The following is a 12,279-nucleotide window of genomic DNA, read 5'->3' on the forward strand; positions in this document are numbered from 1 at the left end:
AACATTCTCCTAGATTCTTCAGATAGATTACAAGATAGCTAGTCGTGTCCGTCCATCCATCACCGTCCGTCCGTCACGAACAGTGCACTCTCTCTCCACTCTACCCGGTCTGTTTAACAACGCGTTCGTCTGGTTTTCCAACACAGACTGAAGCTGCTCCGAGGTTTTGATCAATTGCTCTGTAACGCGTGTGATGAATTGTATATTAAATATATACTGTGTACAAACAATACAACGATGTCTAAAACTGTATACAGTGTTAGGAAGCACACAAATAGCACACTTCACACACGCACACCACAGCACTATACCAATCACTCGCTCATATTTCGGCCCCAGCACAGGCCACGCGCATCGAACAGATCGATCGACCGCTTCAACCATTCCTGAATCCCGCCGCTGCCACCAAACTGCGTGACGATGGACCCGTCCGTATGGCTGGTGATCACCCCTCTCTCAGCTTCAGCAGTAGACCGCCCCCGGATCGATATGCTGAGACTAACGTTGTAGGATTGGAGCTCCATATCTTCAGGGTAATGTCGAAAGTAGAGTTAAATGTACAGATGTGTGGAAAACTAGGACTATCTCGGCCATGGATTTAATACCAGATACACTGTCTTGTTTCCGATACAGGTAAGCATCATGCATTTTTACATACATTCTTATTTGTTCGTTTTTCATATCGTCTTTGGAATACCAAATATCTTTCGAGCATCAACCACTTTCCGCTCACTGAAAATGTGGATATATGCAAATAGAACGCCTCAAAGATGTGCCGTTGGCCGGTGTCGCCGGTGGTCGGTACTGTACTGACGGGGTAGTCTGTGGTACTGTGTGGTGGGTACCAGGGTAGGCCAGCTGGAGATGGTTCCCAGGGTGTGTCCGTAATGTCGGGAGTCGGGTACATACCGTAGAACAGAAGGCGGGCTCTCCCTGTCACCAAACGTGATAGCATTATCATACTGTCTATCGATCGGGCTACCACAGTCCAACACTACTCACAACGACGATAGCGACAACACAAGTCTCCCTCACTCGTACACTCCCCTGTCCCCGGGACACCCTACCCCACCCCTACCCGTCCTCCACAACCCCGGTACAACAATTCCCCGTCCGTAATGTGCTTTATTACAAAATGCCGTAAATGCAGGATGCGGCCATTCCAAAATGGTACCACCGTGTCCCTTTTTCGAGGACATATATTTAGGGGTATACGATATATACAGACTTTGTCGTTGTAATGGATGGTATAAGGATTATCTGCATATTTGATGTCTGTATCATCATGTTGCCTCAATCAAAAAGACATCGTATCCATGCATTTCATGTTTGTTACTATGACGTCTGGTTCAGAGACATGACGGTACTAATTAAAAGGACGGCGCGAACAGAAAAAAATATCTCCCGGCTAACAACTATATTTAGATATATATATAGTGGGTCACTTAAAGGGGTATATGTTTACTGGTCAGTGACCTCCTGCTGTCTCCCACGGGGTTCAAGCTGTGACGCACGACGGCTATGTTCAATATTCGGGTGTCGCCTTGCAGATCTGTAGCTCTCGATCCTAACGTTAGCGTTTGCATTACGTGCTTTCTGCTTGTTACGAAATGTCGTTACGTATAATAAAATAATATAATCTTGTTTTTTTCTCGGACCGGATATCAAATTCTAACTTCCGGCTTCTCACTGAATGAAACCTGAGACATGCCCTGCCAGATGTAGTCCCCGTTTAGATTAATATAAATTAACTAATTTTAAGCCTAAAAGATCTTCCTTATAATCCCATTGATGTTTTTTTGTGTTCGGAGGTGTGTTATCATGGAATATGATTGTCAACTTCAGTGTATATGGTCTAAGTAGCCATTTCTTTATGTAATCTTGGTAAAACAAGGCATAGTATGCCTGTATATCTCGATCGGTTTGAGCTTCAGCATTGTAAGTCAGATTACCCTGGTTCGATTTCCAGTATAGGTGGTCACTTGAACTTATATTAAACCCCCTTCCTGCTACAGTTTTAGAAGTTCCTTCCTACGTAGACACGGTCGTCATTGTCGACACAGTCATCGCTACATGGATAAACTAACTTCATTTGTCTCTAATAGTGCCTATCCACTTTGGAATCCTATTCCGTGGAAGAATCTCTGACTCTATGGTAGTACCATATTCTTGTTTCCCATAATGCAATAGTGTTTGCATGAACTGTGAAAAATGACGGCTTCCTGCGAATGTCGTTGCATTCTCCAAGATCGACATAATTTGTTTGTCACAGGAAAACCTAGAACTACCAGCGTGGTTCAAAAACAAACTGTTACAAACCTGTCATTTATCTGCCATTAATATTTATTTAATTATTCGTACTTTATTTAGAGGATATGTGACGGGTTTTCTTAGGAATTAACAGCTGACATGGCATGGTAAGGGATCTGTCTTGAGCAGTTTTGATTTTGCTTGATATATATTACATATTGCATATCGATGTTTTGCAAAATAGAATTGCCTGGTTATATCGGGATAAAACATCTTTAATAATAAGACTGGTCATGATACGGTGTGATTATAATTGATAATCAAATTAATCATTTTACGGTGTCATCTGACATGAGTTTAGTGTACACTGTCTGTTGTTACCTGGTGCTCTATAGCGTTATATGTGGAGCCACTTATTATTCTCTTTATTCCTCCATTTCAAAGATATAACCTACATGCAGTCGGTAATATACTACAACTGTTTAAAGAGTGTTTATTGTAGATTCGGTATTGTCAAACCTTGTCAATTAGGGCAATGGCTTTTATATACTGATATGATCTGAAGAAGTCTTACAGCCTCGTTATCAACAATGTTTGTGATCAACATCAATTGAAAACGCTTGGGAGACCCAGAGTTTATTTGCTTAACGCCATATCCTGCGTTCTATAAGTAGACATGGTTGTAATGTAAGAACGTGTCAAGTTTAGGATGTGGATGGAGACCGGAGTATCCGGAGGAATCACGCCGACCTACAGCCAGTACGTAGCAACTATACCGCGTACATCAGTTTTCGAGCATTCGACCCAGATGTGGAGTGGTAGTGGAAGTTTGATGGCACACATTAACCTGTCGGACACCGCTGTTTTCTCAATGGAAAATAATCTCTTCGTGATAAGTTTATACTAACCCTGTTGTATATTCAGACTACGAAATAGCCGCATAAGTAGTTCTCAAAATATGGACTTGTGTCTCACTTACTAATGCAAAACACACAGACTTCTGTCGCGCACTAAATGGTCTCGTGCACCGGAAGACTTTTTTCTTTTAAAATATGGACAAACAGAAGAATGAACTACTTTGTCAAGACAGTTTGTACAGATTTCACCCTGCGATAACACACACAGATGTAGAAAATGTATCAATGGGATATTCTTCATCAGTATTCCAATTCCATGGGAACTGTTTCCTCGAGGAGATTTTAGGAGATATTACTCTCCGCTGGATTCCGTCCTTATCAGATACAGACGTCAGTTAGGTCGCCATGTTTGTTTGTCTGCTAAAAGCCTTGCTTCCAGTATTTGTTGTTCTTTCAAATTCGCTTTCGGTCGGTATCTTTAAAACCTGATTTTAGTTACACGTATTTCTTACAGCTTCTTTTGGCCCAAGGAAATGGATTATACAGCTTGTTCTGTTATTTTCAGTCGTGAATATCAAATCCTATTTTTCGGTAATATTTTCTTATCTAGGATCCCTATATTTTAAAATTGGCATGCATGTACACATGTAGTAGATTGTATGAACATGGCGCATTAACAGGTTGCTGTCATTTTACTTTAGGTAATAATCAAACATTAACACAATACGTTACTGATCCTGGTTGTTTTGTTTTGATAATGTTAATTGTATCTGGTAAGAATATTCTCATACAATGCAAATGGTTATGTCCTTAGCACTCTGTTCTGGGTTGTCTGCCTGTGTTACCATGGTAACGTTTAAAATGGTAATAAGTTATTTCCTCAGATCGAAGCCGCCATGAAACTAACTTTCGGTCAAGGACTCGGGGCCGCCATTGTTGATGAAACACAAGAGAAGGTACTCTCAAGGCACTGGCTCGTCAATATCAGTTAACTATTTTTACAGACTCCAGTTTCAAGGATCATGGTCGTTGAAATGCTTTACAGATCGGTCAAGTCTACTTAACGATGTTCGTGTCAGTCAGGGTCTGTTTAATGTTTGACAGACTAGCGAGAGTACATTACAAACGGCAGAGGTATTGTATATCACTGTGAATACATTGAACATGACCAGACATAACATACTACACAACTCCAGGAATCCTATTCATATAAATATTGAACAGCCTCATAAACACACGCTTATTTCTAGAAATCCTCACTGCTGAAAAAATGGTTTCGAGGCTAATATACCGATAAAGATTGGGCTAGAGGCTTTTCTTCAGATTGGGAATGATCCGAGGTATTCATTTGATGAAGATAACATTAAGACTGGTGCAAGGCTGTTCTAAATTTGGTTCTCTATTCCGGTTTATTGTTCGATGTACTACTCTGTCGATCACGTTGCGTGTTTATTCTTTGTGCCTTCCCTATATTCTATCGATCATTATTTGTTCGTTTCGCCGTTCTGTTGATCAGGCGTCTTGGTTTTCCTGGCCGTGTTTACTCGCTTCGCTCCTAGCGTTGATTAATTTGGAGATTTGGGCCGAGGCTTGTGTAGGCTGTATTGATCAGACTAATTTCATCAATATGGTGCTCGTCGCTAGGTTCTGTGTTACAACGGTAAACTATGGAAGCCCAAACGTACACATCAAATCACGTCAACGTGATCACCTCCATGTTTAAACTGACCAGATACAAACATGAATGGTTTTATAGAAAATGTGATAGAAGGCTCTTTAAGGGAGAGGGACTGTCATTATTATATACTTAACGTTATTGTTAGGTACGTTTTGTCTATAGGAACTATGCGAGGAATAACGCCAGATTAGGTCCAGATTGTCAACAGGGACAGCGTGTGAAAGAACTCTGTATTAGATACAGATTGTCTATGGAAGTAATGTGTGAAAAACCACCGGGTTACTCTGTATTTGATACAGATTGTCTATGGAAGTAATGTGTGAAAAACCGCCGGATTAATTATGTATTGCCCATAAAACAATGTGTCAAAAATTAAAGACGGCTGTGTTAGGATTGCTAATCAGAACAAAATAAAAAATAATGTGGGTTTAGTTAGAGTCATAGTGTACACAGGAACAATGTAGGGACACCAGATAAAGCACATGTTAACTAATCCAACCCCCCAATGATTAAGGAATCGTTGAACGTCCGAGTAAACAATGACACGGATCACACTTCGTGTGTTTTAAGTCCGTGACAAGAATGACACGGATCACACTTCGTGTGTTTTAAGTCCGTCGTCGTAAGGCATGTGTGTTTTAGTCCGTGACAAGAATGACACGGATCACACTTCGTGTGTTTTAAGTCCGTGACAAGAATGACACGGATCACACTTCGTGTGTTTTACCAAGAATGACACGATCACACTTCGTGTGTTTTAAGTCCGTGACAAGAATGACACGGATCACACTTCGTGTGTTTTTTAAAGTCCGTGACAAGAATGACACGGATCACACTTCGTGTGTTTTAAGTCCGTGACAAGAATGACACGGATCACACTTCGTGTGTTTTAAGTCCGTGACAAGAATGACACGGATCACACTTCGTGTGTTTTAAGTCCGTGACAAGAATGACACGGATCACACTTCGTGTGTTTTAAGTCCGTGACAAGAATGACACGGATCACACTTCGTGTGTTTTAAGTCCGTGACAAGAATGACACGGATCCACACTTCGTTTTTATCGTGACAAGAGTCCGTGACAAGAATGACAGGATCACACTTCGTGTGTTTTAAGTCCGTGACAAGAATGACATTGATCACACTTCGTGTGTTTTAAGTCCGTGACAAGAATGACTCACACTTCGTGTGTTTTAAGTCGTACGTATGCAGATCACACTTCGTGTGTTTTAAGTCCGTGACAAGAATGACACGGATCACACTTCGTGTGTTTTAAGTCCGTGACAAGAATGACACGGATCACACTTCGTGTGTTTTAAGTCCGTGACAAGAATGACACGGATCACACTTCGTGTGTTTTAAGTCCGTGACAAGAATGACACGGATCACACTTCGTGTGTTTTAAGTCCGTGACAAGAATGACAGGGGACAACACACTTCATGTGACGCTTTAAACAAAACCATTTTCCATTAGTTGAGAGTGATTTGTCTCGTCCGACCGTTCCTTCCGACATTCCATGTACACGTGTCTATGATAAGACCAGTCTATACCACGTGGATGTGAAGTTTCCGTACAGGCCATTATCAGAGTTCCACCCAGAGAACCACTGCCTCCGTGGTTGTAATGGCGAGGAAATGGAACAGTTGATGTTATACCACTGGTTGGAAGGCGAGCTGATTTTTCGACATTTGAATGTATCGTGCTGTGACGGTTGTAAAGCTGGTCTTACTTTCGTATCTTGTTGAGGAGCGTTCCGTAAGATATGACGGGCTCAAACAGTTTACGTAGTATTACATGATATCAAAGCAGTTACAAGATAAATTGTTGTTAATACGTGGCTATACCGCTAATACAACTTCTAGGATGCGTCAATGTTCGACTCGAAGGCGGGCGTTCGATCCGAACTGTCGCCGCAGTTGGTGTTCAGCTAAGAAGGTGTGATGGGTCAAATCGAGGCTGATGAGATAACTGTATGTGTAATTTGGGATGCACGTGCTATATTCTTTACTGTGCTAATAGGTTAATGTTATAGGTTAACAATGACGTCAAATGACGATTATCATTGTTCAGCAAGCACGTACTTTGCCAGCTTAAACAATAGGAGGTATCCGATCGGATATGGACAGAAACGCTATTTATAGTAACACGTGTCCTTCTCATATAGTATTATTATAAGAACTTGTTTCATATTCGTAATGAATGCTGGGATTGCGATGTAAGACTTCTAGTTTTGCCCGTGTTTTGGAAGTCAAATGAAAAGCATCTTTAAGTATTTGATTAACTAAAGTTGTAAAGAAATTATATTTCAAGCTGTTTCAATTACCTAATTGTCTAAGGCGAGTGTATTGAGAGAAAACGTTTGCCGACTATTGACTTGGACAGTGTTATGGATACTGCTGTGATTCTAACCAGATTCTCGTCTTTACGATCGACCGTAAAATCAAAAAGGTCTGCCAGTTAATAGGATATTGGTGATGGATAGCAACACTAACAGGTCGGCAATACAGGCCAAGTAGGCCTCTTGTTAACGAACACCGCGGCGGCTCACTGAGAAATGAAAATGGTCTGTAGTTAAATGATGGTTTGGTGTTTAACGTAGATAATATCAGAGCCATGTTAGTCAGTCGTAAAGATCAGGGACCAGCGGACATGAATAGTAAAATGTTGTGGAAATGTGCAATCATGTGTGGTCGAGTTGCTTACCTTGGTGATGGATTATGTCCCTTTTAGTAATTCTATTTATAGAAATATGACTTCTGTGGTTCTACATGTAAGTAATGTGTCTAATAACGATTATGATGATAAATCATCGATATCTAATATTAAGTATATGTGCACGTAAAGTATGTTTATTGCAATAACTTGTCCTTCAATTCTGTATATCAAAAGTATATGTGTTATAAAAATAATCGTTTTAATATTTTTGGATGCAATTGGCATAATGAACCTCATTCACCTACTAAACAAAGTGATATGGATGGCTTACCTCCCCTGCCTTGGCTTACATTGAGAGTTACTTCCCTTCATATCGCCCCGGATGTGATTGTGATAGGTCACAATGGACAAGCGAAGCAGGGTTGTAACATATCAGCTTCTGTGGACGGTTATACTTAAGGAGTCAAACAGGTATTGCTTACTTCAGAAGACACGGATGGCTCCAGAAAAAAGCCGAAAGTTTCTGACAAATAACAGAAAATATCAGTGACATATTTGAGTAAGATATTCCATAGTTGAAATGTTGATATGAGTGTATATGATATGAGTTGGCATTATCTTGACAAGTCTTGACAGCTTTTGCTGGTATCTGGTGCATTTAATAGGAACGACGGCATCAGAAGTAACTAACGAACACCAAATCTGACAAACAGCGGTTACTTCCCCTGATAAGATGGTGCGTTTTTTTGTCCGGTAGGTGTTATAACAAGAATAGGAAATACCGGTATCATTGGAGCTTTTCTTGTATATTATATTTATATAGAAATGGATATTATTTGATTTGCATATTAAAATGTATTATATAACTGGATACAGGCCAGGTAATAAGGGAAAGTACAAGCTGGTAAAATTGTGTTCACTCGTATTTCCTGGAATTTCATGGTCATATTATCTGTATAATGTGGTAGTTATAGGTTTCGTTAAACATTCCTTAAAGACAAGAGAACCTGTGTAAGTGGGATATAAAGTACAATCACTGGCCACCATCTGGGACCATCTCACGTGGGTAGAGCTATTGGACTACTGACATCTGTTCGGCCCATAAACCCGGCTTACCAGATCAATGTGATGGCCCTTTAGTGAGTAACAGTCAGTAATACATCGACTTATGGATTTAAGGATCGTTACGCTCTTACTCTGGGTTTTTATGACGCTTTATTCTGCGTTTTTATGACGCTTTATTCCCTTGTTTTATGTATCTCATTGACCCTGATCCTTGTGTAAGTCTTGCTTCTTGACGTTCGTTTCCATATCGGTTCTGGCTGTTAGTGTCTCCCCGATCTCCTACAATATTTTTTTTACTTTAATCCTTTGAGGTTGCTGTAGCCTTGTACCCTGAGGTTTGTGTGCCATTGGCCCATATTATCATGTGACCGTGGATGTGTATCCTTGACCCATATTATCCTGTGACCTTGGATGTGTGCCCTTGACCCATATCCTCCTGTGACCTTGGATGTGTATTTGCCCCTATCCTCCTGTGATACCAGGGTGCCTTCATAATGTTGGAAAGAAAATGGATGCTGCTATTGTTTATAAAGTTTATCCTTGTAACCTTGGCTGTTACTAGGATGTTAAGCCTAGCCTACTTTAGATGTAGCAGACTTGACTCACTTTATCAATGATTAAATGGTGTCGACTGATGTCAGTAGAAAAAAATCACGAGTCAGAATAGAAATTTAATCCAATGCATAGTCAGGAATTTCCATATGTACATATTTTTGAATCTTGATTGAAGTTCTAGATGAAGATAAATATGTGTGTATAAGGAAGCTGTCTACGATGACTTAACGGATATTAAACGTGTGGCCAAACTGTTTCCGTGGCAAATACGTTGTCAATAAAAGGAGTGAAAATAACCGATAATTACGCGAGTAAGCTACTTTAATAGTCGTCCCGGGCGACAAAGATGAGACATAAACATGTTAGGTAACTATCGACTACATTGTACTTACAATGCTTCCTATATTTTATGGATTATCTTTGCATTCCACCGAGTGTGACCCCAAAGCTAATTTTCAATCATGTTATGTCCGCTCACATAGAGCAGTTATCGATTACTTGGCGCTCATGCGCGTGAACACATATCCATAGCCCCAGGAATAACTACTCGATAACGCAAATCCAATAATAATCGAAGTGATATTGTGGAGTAGGTATCGGTTATCTGCCAGTGATTATCGGGAGTGATGGCCGCGAGGCCGTGTGTGCTGCCAGAACAGGCTCAGAAGGCGTGTGCCAGACACACGTATTTCAATATCAGCACATGCTACTGCTCCAAACGCCCACAACTAGAACTGTAAATTCTGATCCGTGGAACTATTTAGCATCGAAATGTTGTCAATCAGCATTTAAATCCATGATTAGGCATATTTCTTATCCTGTAAGGAACGACATTGCATGGACCAAGCCACTATTTGAATCCAAGGTTTTCATATATATTAATGACATTTGGCTTATAGAACGTTAAGACCCATCTCATTTATATAGCCACAATCGCCATACTTGGTATTATTGTGATGTCATTATGATGTTGATTGTGTTCTAACTAGATTCTATATTCATTAAAAAGAACAACTCTTATTTTTAACTCCAGACCTTAAAGGTAGGTTTCGCCCAACCAAATAAATATTTTTTTTGTGAAATGCGATAAGCGGAAGAAAAGATGAAAAAACATATTAAAATATCTCAATTTAATTTCTTTATGTGTTTGAGATTGAACAAATGTGTCTTGAATACAAAATTGAAGGAAATCCTTGATTTATTACGGTGTCCGTCAGACAAAATAATATGCAAATGAAGCTGCGATGGATTGTGTTGTCGAAGTTTGGCGCATGCGCATTGTCACGCACTAAAAGTAAACAAAATGGCTGAACGAAAGTGTGTGCGATGAAAAAAATATATCTGAATCGGCAACAAAGTGGAGGAAATTATAATGGATTCGGTAGCACCCTAGGATATCTATAGGGAATTAAATTCAGAAATGGCATGTAGCAATAAAAGAAACAGAAGCCACATTTCAAGCGGAACTTGCCGGGATCTGTTGGGACTCGTGTAACGGCATTGCACGTGGTGAGTTAAATTTCAACACATATGCCAGCGCACAAACAGCCGCAGACTAACTACATGTATATTTGGTGTACAAAGTTAGCGAGCGTATGTAAGTAACATGGAGTGTTTTAGATTATATGATATGTATAAACAGTCCCTCGCACTTCGATTTGTTGTTGTTGTTTTTTTAACTAAACATGCCGTGGCAAGACTGTCACTTCTATCTGACATTTTGTTGCACGCTTCCGTATGTTGCTGCGGCCTCGTTTTGGAAAAAATACGTCATGTTCTATGTAAAGCTTGACTTCGCTCTATTTTTAGAGGAGTATTTTCCTGGTCAAGCTAGGCAACTGACCACCCATATTGTTCGCTGTATGCATTGAAAATGATCTGAAGATTATATCTATGTATAGGATAAATTTCAATTTCGTAGTCTTTATATTTCATTGGGCGAAACCTACCTTTAACTGTTAGGTGGCGGAATGCCCAGAACAGAATAGTACTGTACTTATAGAACTGAAAATGTTCGTTTTAGGAACAAAGCTCGATGCAATGAAAGTGTAGTCTTTTTATCCAAACACCAGAAATGTTCCCGAAATAGCGAATCTATCCGCCTGATATCGGCACCATACCCTTTGTACAAGAAATACTCTGTATAATGTATCAGTATGTTATACCAGAAATACTCTCCTTTTATCGGCATTAAACACCTAAGATCGAGACACTTGGCTGTTTAGTTGATTATACTAGATGTCCTTTTCAATATTAGTGTCCATGCTATGTTTGCGAGTGGAATCAATGTGATATCTATGTTTTAGGAGACTATGGTATGCTCGTCTTTTCTATTCTGGTAATGTTGAATCTATTTCCCCGTTGTTTACTATTGCCCCATCATTATCTCTGAAGGATGCTACCAAAGCCATCAAGCAGCACACCTACCCGCCACATCAAGCAGCACACCTACCCGCCACATCAAGCAGCACACCTACCCGCCACATCAAGCAGCACACCTACCCGCCACATCAATCTGGCAACCTCCTTACACTCCATTCATGTCAAGCACTAGGCAGAGGCAGAAACTCTCGGTAACGGTCCTCGGGCAAACACTCAGGTCAAATATATGATACAAGTAGGAAGAAGTGAAATGATAACATCCCAAAATGTGAACTCTTACGTACCATAAACGTGTACACTTACCATAAACGTGTACACTTAATACCAGAAAATTGAAATGCAATACCTCTGTCGAAAATATAACCCAATACCGAAACTAAATCCTTTATACGGAACCAGATCATACGTATCCATAGCTATATACTAGTTTAGATGTATGCTGCATTTCAAAGTTCAAATACATTTACCTGGACAGAAACTGCACAGATCGCTTAGTGCTGACATTATAGTCGATAAATAAATGTTGTAATAGGTCGCCTTGGGGTGGATGATGTTCATTGAGAAATCACTGAAAAATCTACAAACAACCCAGTCGTTATCGGGATCAGAAATTACATGTTGAATTATCGGTTATATAATTACGAGGAGCTCGTTATAACACTTTGATTTAACAGCAGGAGATCGATCTGACGGTGCATTAGTTAATAATACGGCCCGGGGTAGGGATCGACATCGAGTGTGACGCCGGGACGTATTGATTGGTGTTAGGTACACATGTATTGATTACGTTGGAGGGTACACACATATTGATTACGTTTGAAGGAAAAACTGATTCCG

General features: G+C 40.1%; 1 protein-coding gene across 5 annotated transcripts in view; it reads left to right on the top strand.

Annotated features, from left to right (window-relative positions):
- The first annotated feature begins 271 nt into the window (after nt 1-271).
- LOC138309507 (potassium voltage-gated channel protein Shaw-like) overlaps nt 272-12,279 on the top strand; it is a 153,725-nt gene continuing 141,717 nt past the window's right edge. For 2 of the 5 annotated variants that reach the window (XM_069250722.1, XM_069250727.1), the window contains exon 1: nt 272-633. The gene's annotated coding sequence lies outside the window, so the exon portion shown is untranslated. The remainder of the gene's footprint in view (nt 634-12,279) is intronic. The other 3 variants (XM_069250725.1, XM_069250729.1, XM_069250726.1) reach the window with 2 other exon arrangements.

Source organism: Argopecten irradians, chromosome 15 (genome assembly GCF_041381155.1).
Source record: "Argopecten irradians isolate NY chromosome 15, Ai_NY, whole genome shotgun sequence".
NCBI lineage: Eukaryota > Metazoa > Mollusca > Bivalvia > Pectinida > Pectinidae > Argopecten > Argopecten irradians.